A 12,336-nucleotide genomic window follows, 5' to 3' on the forward strand; every position below is an offset into this window, starting at 1 on the left:
TTAAAATATTTCAAATAATATAGACAAAATATCTAGAAAAATATCACTGTCTCGATATAGAGTCTTCAAAATAAAGTTTTGATCTATACATGGCTTTAGTGATTGGTTTGAGTTCATACAGGATACATGTCAACTCTTCTGTTCTCTCCTTTTCTTATAATAAATAAACTTCATCATTGAAATAAAATTACTATGGTTTTGGAAATGAATACTAGATGTCTGAATTGTTGTTAGACGCCAATGAATTGAGCATGACTCATAGCAACCCTGTGAACAAAAGATCTAAACCCTGTTCTATCCTGTGCCATCCTCACACGTCCTGGCTCACAAGAAATCATTTTAACAGTCGCCGTGTCAATCCACACGGTTGAGTGTCTTCCTCTCTTTCACTGACCCTTCACCTTTCCCAGCATCATGTCCTTCCTCAAGGAATAGCCCCTCCTAGCAATATGTCCAAAGTAAGCAATATGTGAGGCAAAGTCTCATCTTCCCTGCCTCCAAAGAGCACTTCAGCTGCACCCTCTCCAAGACATATTTGTTCATTCTCTTTGCCACCCGTGGGATGTTCACTGCTCTTCTCCAACACCACAGCCCAAATGCATCAAATCTTTGTCTGTCAACCTTATTCACGTTCCAGCTCTCAAATGCATAGCAATTAATAGGAAACACCATGGCCGAATCAGAAGTACCTTAGTCTTCAAACTGACATCATTATTCCTCAATAATTTGGAGAGGTCCCTAACTGCAGATTTTCCCAGTTTATCTCCTTATTTCCTGACTGTTGGTACCAACGCTGTTAATTGCGGGTCCAAGCAAGATGAAGCTGTTTACAATTTCAATCACCTCTCCATCCATCATGACACTGCATATTGGTCTATGGTAAGAATCTTTGTTTTCTTGACATTGAAAAGCAATCCATACTGAAGGCTGCATTCCTTGATCTTCTGCAGCAAGTGTTTCAAGTCCTCCTCACTTTCAGCAATCAAGACTGTGTCATCTGCATAATGCAGGTTATTGAGGAGTCTCCCTCTGCTCCCAATGCCACACTACATAGAGTCCAGCTTCTAGGATAATTTGTTCAGCATGTTCATTGGATAGGCATGGAGAGAGAGCACAACCTTGATACACTGCCTTCTCAGTTTTAAATCATGCAGTGTTCCCCTGCTCTGTTCACACAACAGCCTCCTGGTCCAAGTGTAGGTTCTGCATGAGCACAATCAAGTGCTCTGGGATTTCCATTCTTCTTAATGTCAGCCACAGCTTGTTATGGTCCTCACGGTCAAGTATCTTTACATAATCAACAAAGCATAAATACACATTCTTCTGGTATTCTTTACTTTCAGCCAGGATCCATGTGACATCAGCGATGATCACCCTGGCGCCATGGCCTCTTCTAAATCCTTCTTGAACTTCTGACAGTTTAGTATCTATGGACTGCTGTACCCCTTTTTGAATGATCTTCACCAGTATTTTGCTTGCGTGTGATATTTAATGATATTGTTCAGTAGTTTCCACATTCTGTTGGACCATATTTCTTAGGATGGAAACAAATATGAACCTCTTTTCTAGGTGAGACAACAGTCCTCCAAATTTCCTGGCATATACTGGTGAGCACATCAAAGGCTTGATCTGTTAATAGAAGTAAGTCACTGGTATCCCATCATCTCCTGGGACCTTATGATTTTCCAATGCATTCAATGCAGCTTCTACTTCCTTTTTCATTACCACTGACTCTTGTTCAAATGGCCCTTCCTGAAATTTTTCAGTGTCAATCTTTTTTTTGGTGAAATTATCCTGTATACCTCTATTTTGTTTTGATGCTCTCTGGGTCATTCAATATATTGCTCATAGCATCTTTCAACATTGCAACGTGAGGCTTAAATTTGGTTTTCAGTTCTTTCAGCTTGAGAAATGCAGAGTGAGTTCTTCCCTTTTTATACTCCAATTCCAGCTCTCTGCACATTCCATTATAACACTGCTTTGTCCTCCTGAGCTGCCCTTTAAAATCTTCTCTTCAGTTCTTTCACTTTGATATGTTTTCCTTCTATTTTGGCTTCTCGACTTTCATTTTTAGAGTCTCTTCTGACATTTATTTCATTTTTCCCCCTTTTTCCTCCATTTTTGTAATGATCTTTTATTTTCTTCACGGATGACATACTTGATATCATCCCACAACTCATTTGGTCTTTGATCATTGGTGTTCAATGCCTCAAACCTATTCTTAACATTATCTTGAAGTTCAAGTGGAATTAAGCAAAAATTTATGGACATATTAACACTTCTGTCATCGTATTTGCCATACTCCAAATGTTTTATATAATTGCACCAATCTTCATTGTGAGTGTACTAAAGACAGATTTCCTGCTGGTCTACCCAGTGCTTGGTATACTGTCTCATGTCCGATGGGCCTCACCTTATTCACTCATTGCTGCTGATTCTATTCCGATTCATAGTGACCTTCTCTGGAGTTTCTGAGGTTATAAATTGTAATGAGAAGACTTCTCATCTTTCCCCCCACAGAATTACTGATGGATTAGAACTGCAGGAAATACCCTGCATATTGTAAATGTTTATTTAATGAAGTGTATTTAAATGTGTGTGGCATCTGGTGTTTTCTAGCCTCCTTATTATCAATGCACATGTGCACAGAAGGAGAATCGATGCCTTTGAGCTGTGGTGTTGGAGAAGAGTACTGAATATACCATCAACTGCTAAGAAAACAAACAGGTTTGTTCTACAGAGGGTTAAACCAGGCTGCTCCTGGGAGGCAAGGATTCTGGGGCTTCATCTGACATACTTTGGACATGTTGGAAAGAGGGACCAGTCCTTGGAGAAGGACGTCATGCTTAGGAGACTGGAGGGACAGCACAGGAGAGGAAGACCCTCTATGAAGTAGATTGATTCAGTGAGATTGGCACAGGATAGAGCAGCGTTTAGAGCTATTGTACATAGGGTCACTATGAGTCGCAGGCAACTCAATGGCACACAATAACAACAACAACAATGTATGTGCATTAGCAATAATAGTATGCAGTAACTACTGAGTTCTAAAAGCTAGTGCATTTGTAAGAAGCATGAGGCTTTGAAAGCAAAGTGTAACATCCATGTCTTAGCCCTAGACGGCACAGCAAGTGATCCCACGTTTAAAGGCATGAATAATATTTCATTACAAAAGTCAATTTCCTACCAAATCCCTAGAGCATTTAATTTCAGATTTCCACTTATTTACAACTGTTGTAGTTTAGTTTTTCTTCGAGGGCAATATGGATTTTAGGGTTACAGAGAAGCCAGGCATTTTGAGGAAAAGCCTCTGTTCTAATAAAACAGGTACTTGACCCTATATGCTTCCAAATGGTACCTTGTTGTAGCTTCGGCCAATGAAGGAAAAAGCAAGAAAATTCTCAGAATAAACTAGAGTAATCTTTGAGCCTGAAGGGAGGTGAGAAAAGATAAAAGGAAGAAAGCTTCAAAACACATGCATGTCGATTATTCTTTGGGTATTACAGTCCCCTGCAATCAAAGCGATTTTAAACTCATGAAGTAATGTGAAAAAATTCTATTTTCATTTGATTCAAATTTCAAGTGTAATCTGCTTTCATGTTAATATTTGTGATTTTCATGCTTTAAATATCTAATACATACACAGGAACTTTCAGAGACAGTCAGCAGGGAGTGTCTGACCAAAGAAGCTGCCTCCTTGACAGGTTGAACTCACCAGGGAGAAAGATGGGCATCTCCTTCTGAGTGATTAACTGCCTCTCCAAAGCTGTCAAGCGGTCAGCTATGGGCTGGTTCTGACTCCATGGCACACGACAATAGGATAATAGAAGTTCATGGGAAAACAATGGTTTGGTAGAGTGCCAATAAAAATTACCTCCCCCCCAACGACAACAATAAGATAATAGAAGTTCATGGGAAAACAATGATTTGGTAGAGTGCCAGTAAAAATTACCTCCTCCCCATCTTTATAAAAATTTTTACTCCTAGGGTTTGCAACATACTTTCACATATATTTATGGATTTTTAACTTGACAACTCCACCTTATTATTCTTATTCTCTGTTATCAGAGGTTTAGAGAGTTAAGCAAAATCTCCAACATTACTTAGTCTAAAGGCATGGTAAAATAGTTCAGCTTAATTTAGATAATCCACATTGTGTTGGATTACCTTTCTTGGAGAGACATTGACTAAATGAGAAGAATTAGCATCTGAGGAAGTTTAGAATGTTGAGGCTGTGGGAGATGAAAAGCCAACTTAAGACAATGGTTAATGCTTGGGGAGAGAAGGTATTAGTCAAGGCAGTGCGTTGTATCATGTGTCCCAGAATTTAGTCCAGTCCTATGTAACACAGCATAAATGTCTTCTTCTATGCTTATTTAAATAGCCTGCTACCACAAATACAAATTCTTTGCAAGATATCCATCTTTTTTTTTCTTTCTCACTTGCTTTACTTATTTCCTTATTTCTGACTTTGTGTAATACTGTTAGAATATGATTTGTCTCATAATTCCACCACACAGGTTTAAGAATAAACTGGTTTTGTGTGTAATAGCCATTGGCAAAAATTAGAATCCAGAAATAAATTAGTCCTACAGATCTAATAGTGTAGTAAGTCTTGCTTTCAGGTCGTATATCATATGAACACTGCTTTGGGCCCCAAGAAATCGGATAATCCTACCTTTCGTAATCATGGATAAGTCACTTATATTATCAGTCTAACTTCTCCTTTAACCTGGACTGACTGGAGAAGTTTCTCAAAGTGGTATTGCTTTACCACTCGTGAGGGCTCACCAACTGTCCTTGGTAATTGGATCGGAAGACTTTATAGCAGAAAAGGCGAGAGGAGCAGATTGGAAATGTGAAGTCACATTATGAAAGAGTAAGAAGCTGAGGAAAAGATTTAGAGTCTAAAGATGTTCAAACCGAAAACGTTAACTCTAGAATATTACATGAAATTGGACTCTTCGGAATTTGTCTGGATGCCAGACATGCTATTTCAAGTAGAACACCGTTACTGAAGAAAAAATCATGTTTTTATGTGTTGTATATATCTCTATATATTATGTGTGTATGCATTATAACATATACATATGTTATTATCATGTGCAGTCAAATCAGAGCTCACTCACAGCTGATGTTCACGGAGTTTCCAGATTGTAAATTGCACAGGAAGATCTTGCCCATTTTTCTTATCATGTGTCTTTTGGGCGGACAGTGTAACTCTACTACCAAAGCTCCCATGAACATTGTATATATAGAATATTTATAGCATATACAGGCACGTGTGTGGATACACAGTTATACATACATACGTATGCAGATATATGTAATAATTTTAACAATGAAAAAGACTTTATAGACAATTCTGGTTTTGCTTTTTTTTCCCAGATTGATCACAGCCATGGTAAACAAACCAGCTGTAAATCATAGTTGCTTGGGTAGTTGTTTTAGTGAAATAAATACTTTTAAAATTATAAATTATGCTACTTATTTAAACTCACTAAATATAAACATAAGGTTTAATTAATTATGTGAAAATATACAAGGATGTTTTTTTCCTTATTTAAGAAAGACATGTTAATAGAGCTCTCTTTTAAAGAAAAAAAGCAATTAATGAAAATTTATAGAGACTTTGGATTTCCATTCATACATTATTACACATTTTTCTCTCTTCCCACCCTTCCCCACAGTTCACTTTTCTCTTTGAAAAGAAAAAGAAAATTCTTTGGTTGTTATATAATCCACCCCCTACGCCAGTCCACTTTCCTATGCAGCTCTTATTCTGGACTCTTGTCATGAAAATAATACCTAGTCATGTATTAATCATGTATTTCTTTTAAACAGCTTTCTCCCTCATCCGTTTCAATGCAGCATCCATTATTTTAAGATCCCTTCCAGTGACAGCTCTTTCTTAAAATTAATTACTAATGCAGTTTCTATTATAATCATGCCTTTATTTGGCTTCGGCCTTTTTTTAACTCCAAGCAATACTTCCTAACCAGTAGAATTCTTTTCATCTGTATGAAGACAACTTGTTGTTGACTACGTTTGACTACATTTTACTTGACTTACTGCAAGCAGCTCAAACCCGTCCTGGTAATGGATTAATTTTGATTATCGCCATTCAGCACATTGCATGTTGTTGTTATGTGCTGTTGAGTTGCAAGGGACTCATAGTCGACCCTCCAGGAGGTTTTTTTAAAGGAGGAGAAGAGATTGCTCGTCTCTCTCTTATGAAGCAGCCAGAGAGTTCGAACTGTGTGCCCTTGAGTCAATAGTACAATTCTTTACTCGCTAAACCCTAAGAGCTTTCTATTTTTAAGCCAAGTCAAAATGACACACTGGCAAAGTTAGAGAAAGCACATATGATCCTAGAAAGACTAGTAATTTATTTATTAAAAAATAATTATTTTATGTAAAATAATTTTGTCTCATATTGTTGTTGTTGTTGTTGTTATAATGTGCCATCAAGTCGCCTGCGACTCATAGTGACCCTCTGTACAACAGCCCTATAACCTGCTCTATTCTGTGCCAATCTCATTGTCTCTGACATACCTACCCACATTACAGCAGTCACTGAATCAATCCATCTCATTGAGGGTTTTCCTCTCCTGTGCTGTCCCTCCACACTCCAAAGCCTGACATCCCTTTCCAAGGACTGGTCCCTCCTTGCAACATGTCCAGAGTATGTCAGATGAAGCTTCAGAATTCTTGCCTCCAAGGAGCAACCTGGCTTCACCTTCTCCAGGACAATGCTGTTCGTTCTCTTAGCAGTCCATTCAACGCTCTTCTCAAGCACCACAGCTCAAAGGCATCAATTCTCCTTCTATCCTCCCTAGTCATTGTCCAGCTCTGTGATGCATACCAAATGATTGCAAAGACCATGGCTTGTATCAGGCGCACCTTAGTCTCCAGACTGACATAGTTGTTCTTCAGTACTTTAGCGAGGTCTCTAACTGCAGACTTTCCCGTCGCAATGCATCTTTTAATTTCCTGGCTGCTGTTACCAAGAGTGTTGATTGTGGAGCCAAGCAAACTAAGGCTGTAAACAATCTTAATCTCTTCACTATTCATCCTGATGCTGCCAATCGGCCCAGTAGTGAGAATCTTTGTTGTCTTGATATTGAGCCTCAGTTTGTACCATGCATTGTATAAATTTTTTTCATTTTTATTACTCTTCCTTCTCTATTTTGTCATCCTGCTTTAAAAAAACAACAAAACCCAAAACCTCATAGCCACAACAAAAAATAAACTGACAAGACAAAAATTCCAATATAAATGAAAATGTAGTTTCATAAAAATAATTATTTTAGGGGGAAGATTTGCACTAATTCTTGATTCAGTGCTGTAGACTCTTCCAGCTGCTACTGCAACTGTGATTAAATTAGTCAACGGTGATGTGTCTGCACAACAATGTGATTGGCAGATAGGTGCTGGGAAGTATTGATTCATTCACTCTTGCTGATGTCTAGAAAGACTGTTGAGCCTTTTGAAATGAAGTCTTGGCTTGGGCAGCTCCTAAAACCATTCTGCCTTCTCCTGTGTAGAACAGTCTATTGATCTCATAAAGCTCATGGATGTATTTCAAATTGTTTTACTTGTACAAACCAATCTAAGAAGAGTTTAGCCCTTTAAAAAAGAAGCTGCTGGTGTAGATAGGCTAAGAGTTCAATGCCTCAGAGTATTTGGGGCTGGTAGGAAAAAAAATGAAGTTATTTTTCTTCAGATCAAAGAAGACTAAAGGGACAAAGACTCCAACACATTAATAAATGAGACACGACCCTTTCCATTGATCCCAGATATTAAAGTCTCTTTTCTAAAGTAATAGTTTTATTTTTCAAGAGAGACAGGGTCATGCAGAGGGAAAGAAACGACAGAATGAAAGGTGATTTTGCATCAGAGTCGTTATAATTAATAAGTACTTTAGGAACCAGTATGAGAAACGTCAAGAAAGGTACAAAGCATAATTTTAAATGACTGTTGCACCTGGAAATGTTTTCAAAAGAAATATACTTTCAAGTATACACTTTGTGGATGTGTAGACTTGAATATAATTCAATCAAAATTAGTTGAAATATCAAGAACACAGGGAATAACTTTAGGGCACCTAGGATTTCAAAGTCTAGCATACGAGAAAAACCACCCAAACAAACCATAGGTCCCTCCACGGTCACAGTATTTATTTGGTGTACATTTTTAATATAAATGGGGATAGATTGTAAATGATGAAAAATTTAAAATGGATTGAAAGAATAGAGAAGTATGATGACGTCATGTTTTCATCACCTCTCTTTAACAATGATCAATTCAGGACAGGGATGCCTAACTGACACGAGGCCACTGCATTGTTTTTAGGGTCAGTGAGTCAACTGTGACTCATAACAAGCCTATGAACAACAGATCAAGACACTGCTCTAGCCTGTGCCATATTCAGTGCGTATCTCTAAGCCCAGAAACATCTCGGGTCATGTTTATGGTTGTTGTTGATGTTTTGTATTTATAAAATTATTTCTCTCATATAGTTACTCCACTTGCTCCTATTTCTTCTCTTAAATTTTAGTATTGGGGAACAGAACATCTGAGATGAGATTAACGACATGAGTGTTGAGCACCGATTTTGGCAGTCTTATACTTTCAAGCATGCTGTAAGGAAGCACAGGTGCAGAATTTCAGAGCAGAGCCCCAGAGTGACTCATTGTAGTTAAAAGGAAAGTATTTCACTGAGCATAATGTCCTCCAGGGCTGCCCATTTTGTATAATAATTCATCAGTTCCTTGCTCTTCAATACAGCATAGTATTCAATTGTGTGAATGTAACTCAGTCACAAAAAGGCAAATACTGCACAATGCCACTGTTATAAAACAGGACTGACGTGGCGCTCGGTGGAAACTGGGTGCAGATGGGATAAATAATCTGCATGGCATTGAAACAGATGAGGGAGAGAACTGTATGAAAGGAATATATAATTAGGTATTGCTGACCTGACATGAGTCCAGAGAAAGAGCTGTATAGTAAAGTGGTCTGGGGTGGGGGGACTGTATAACAATGAAAGAACCTTTTTCCCCCAAGGAAAAAAGTGGTCTGGGCGGTGGGGAGGGGAGGGAGGAAAATGTGCAACAATGAACAATTGGAAACCCAAGTTCTTTATAAACTTTCATTAAAATCTCAATTTAACAAAGGGGGGAAAAGACTATGATAAATAAAATATTTCATGTGAAGACCACCTTTAAATTTTTCTTCCATTTTGATAGTAAATTTTAGAATTAATCAATATCAGTTTGTCATTTTATTTTATGCTGATTCTATATATTTTTCATCTTTTAAAATGTTTTTTAAGTTTAACATAAAGAAAATATATCTGTTGTGTCATTGTAGAAATTAAAATTTAATCATGTAAAACTCATACAGGATGGTTTCTTACCCCTTTGTTTTTGGAGAATAGGTATTCTTAATGCTACTTACACTATCTAATAGAGACTTCTTAAATGAGTATTCAACTTTATAAAGTCCACAGCAGAAGCTCTCATTGTGAAGGAATGGATACATGACTTCCTTTAGGGGAAAAAATGAATAGTAGCCAAATATAGGAAGTCATTGCTTTTATTGATTAAAATAACTAAATACAAATTTTTAAAAAAGAAAGAAATGCTTGGGATACTGTGTTTCCTCTTTCTGACCTTGTCTGTGTAGAAGAAACAAAGATGAGTCGGCAGCTTTTTGAAAATGAAGTTATCTTTTGTCCAGAATTCCTGAAGTAGAAGGATCATTGTGTGGGGCTGTTAATACCTGCCCTTTTAGACAAGTTTGTGATAACAGATATTCCCAACAGAAAGAGGGGCAAGAATGTTGTTCAAGAAAGTTTAAGTGGACATTGAAAAACAACCCGAGCAGGCATTGTTATAAATCTCGATTGACCCAGAAGGATAATCTGACCAGAAAGGATATTTGGTCACCAAACAGCCAAAAGAAAAATGGAAATCAAAGATCAACTTTCTAGTCCATAAAACATTCTTAAAGGATTTGCCTTCACCCTGGCTTCCTATGATGAAGCCCGAATGAAATAGCTTCCTTACCAGAGACCTTAGCTTTCAGATTTATTTTCTTGAGCATCCCAACTGTGTACATTTCTTCTCTTGTTCCTTACTTGGTTTCTCCTCCGACCTCAGACTAAATACAGATAGTCCTTGCTTCATACCTTCTGCTGAGAAATATTTTAGGGTCTCTGAGATAATGATTCTGTAGATTCCCTCTTTTCTTGCCATTCAAGGAAAGAAGGGTAAGAATTTACTTGAACCTTCCACTTTGGAAATCTTCTGTTTCTCCATTCCCTTTTGCATATGTAGTATAAGCTAGATTTACTGGTATAACCCCTAAACCCTCTATAAAGCCTTCCAGGTTGGAGAGGAGGAAGGACTTTTACTACTGATGCCCTTTGTATACATGTTGCAAGACAGCATAATTTTTTGTATAATTGTTGTTCAGTGCGATTGAGTCGAGTACGACTCTTAGTGATCCTATAAATAACAGATCTGAATCTTGTCTTAACCTGTGCCATCTTCATCATTTCTGACATACTTGGCCCATTGCTGCAGTCACTGTGTCAATTCATCTCGTTAAGGGGTTTTCTTTTTTTTACCTACTCCCTCTACCTTTCCAAGCATAATGGCCTATCCTAACAACATGACCAAAATACGTGAGAAGATTATTTGTCATCTTTGCCTCTAAGGAGCATTCTGGTTGGACTTTTCCCAAGACATGTCTGGGTTTGTTTGTTTGTTTGTTTTTTGGGTTTGGTTTTGTTTTATTAGTCTATGGGATGTTCAATAATCTCCATCAGTACCACAATTCAAAGACAAGAGTTCGCCTTCTGTCATTCGAATGTGTTGTCCAGCTTTCAGATGTATAACACATGATGAAAAGACTGTGTCTGAATCAGGTGAACCTTAGTCTTCAAATTCACATCATTAATCTTTAGTAATTTGGTGAGGTCTCGGACTGCAGACATCCCCACTGCAATGTCTCCCGATCACCTATCTGCTGGCTCCAAGGATGTTGATTATGGATCCAAGTAAGATGAAATTGCTGATAATGTCAAGCTTTTCTCAATCTATCATGATGTTGCCTGTTGATCCAGTGGTGAGAAAATTTGTTATCTTGATATTTAGATGTAATCCATATTAAAGGCTGTACATCTGTATAATGTATGTGGTTGATGAATTTTCCTGCAATTCTCATACCATATTCTTCTTCATAGAGTCCAACTTCTCCAATGATATGTTCAGCATACAGATGGATAAAGAATTCAACTCTGATGCACCCCCTTCCTGAGTTTAAAACATGCATTGTCTCATAAGCATAATTAAGTGTTCTGCTATTTTCATTCCTCTCAATGTTAGCCATAATTTGTTATGATTCACAGTCAAATGCTTCTACATAGTCAATAAAGCACAAATAAACATTCTTCTGGTATTCCCTACTTTTATCTAGAATTCATCTAACATCAGCAGTGATATCCCTGTTGCCATGGTGTCCTTTAAACTCAATCTGCACTTCTGGCAGTTCTCATTAAATGTTCCATTCTAGCTATTTTTAAATGACCTTCAGCAATATTTTGCTTGTGTATGATATCAGTGATACTGTTTGATAATTTCCACATCCTGTTGGATCCCCTCTTTGAATGGGAATAAATGTGGATCTCTTGCAGTCAATTGGCCAGGAAGCTATCCACCAAATTTTCTGGCCTGATCTAATCAATATGACCAAGACAGTCTCTGTTAGTTGAGTTGTTGTTATGTTGATTGCCGTTGAGTTGAGCATGACCCATAGTGACCCCATGAACAAAAGACCCAAAGCCTTTCTACAACTCTAGTCAATTCTCAAAGTTCATGGAGTTTCCAGAAGGATGTTGTTTAGGAAGTGGATGCCACTCCTGCTTGTATGCCCCATGGAAAAAAAGTTATAGGAGTTTGGAGAGTTACTACTGTTGTCATTATTTGCCATCAAGTCACCTGCGACTCATAGCAACTCTATGCACAATACTTCTGAAACTGGCCCTATCTTGAGATAATTTCATTATCTCCAACCATCTACTCCCATAACCTCAGTTATCGAGTCAATCTATCTCATCTGGGGTTTCCCTGTCATGTGTTGTCTCTCTACCCTTCCAAGCATGATGTCCTTCCTCAAGGACTGGTCTCCTCCTGGAAACATGCTGAAAGTATTTGAGACAGAGCTTCAAAATCTTTGTATTCAAGGAGCTTGGTTTCACCTTCTGCATGACAGACCAACCTGTTTTCTCTCTTAGCAATCTTTGGCACGTTCAATACTCTTCTTTAG

Source organism: Elephantulus edwardii, unplaced genomic scaffold, assembly GCF_000299155.1.
Source record: "Elephantulus edwardii isolate Elephantulus edwardi_28Jun2011 unplaced genomic scaffold, EleEdw1.0 scaffold00088, whole genome shotgun sequence".
NCBI classification, from domain to species: domain Eukaryota; kingdom Metazoa; phylum Chordata; class Mammalia; order Macroscelidea; family Macroscelididae; genus Elephantulus; species Elephantulus edwardii.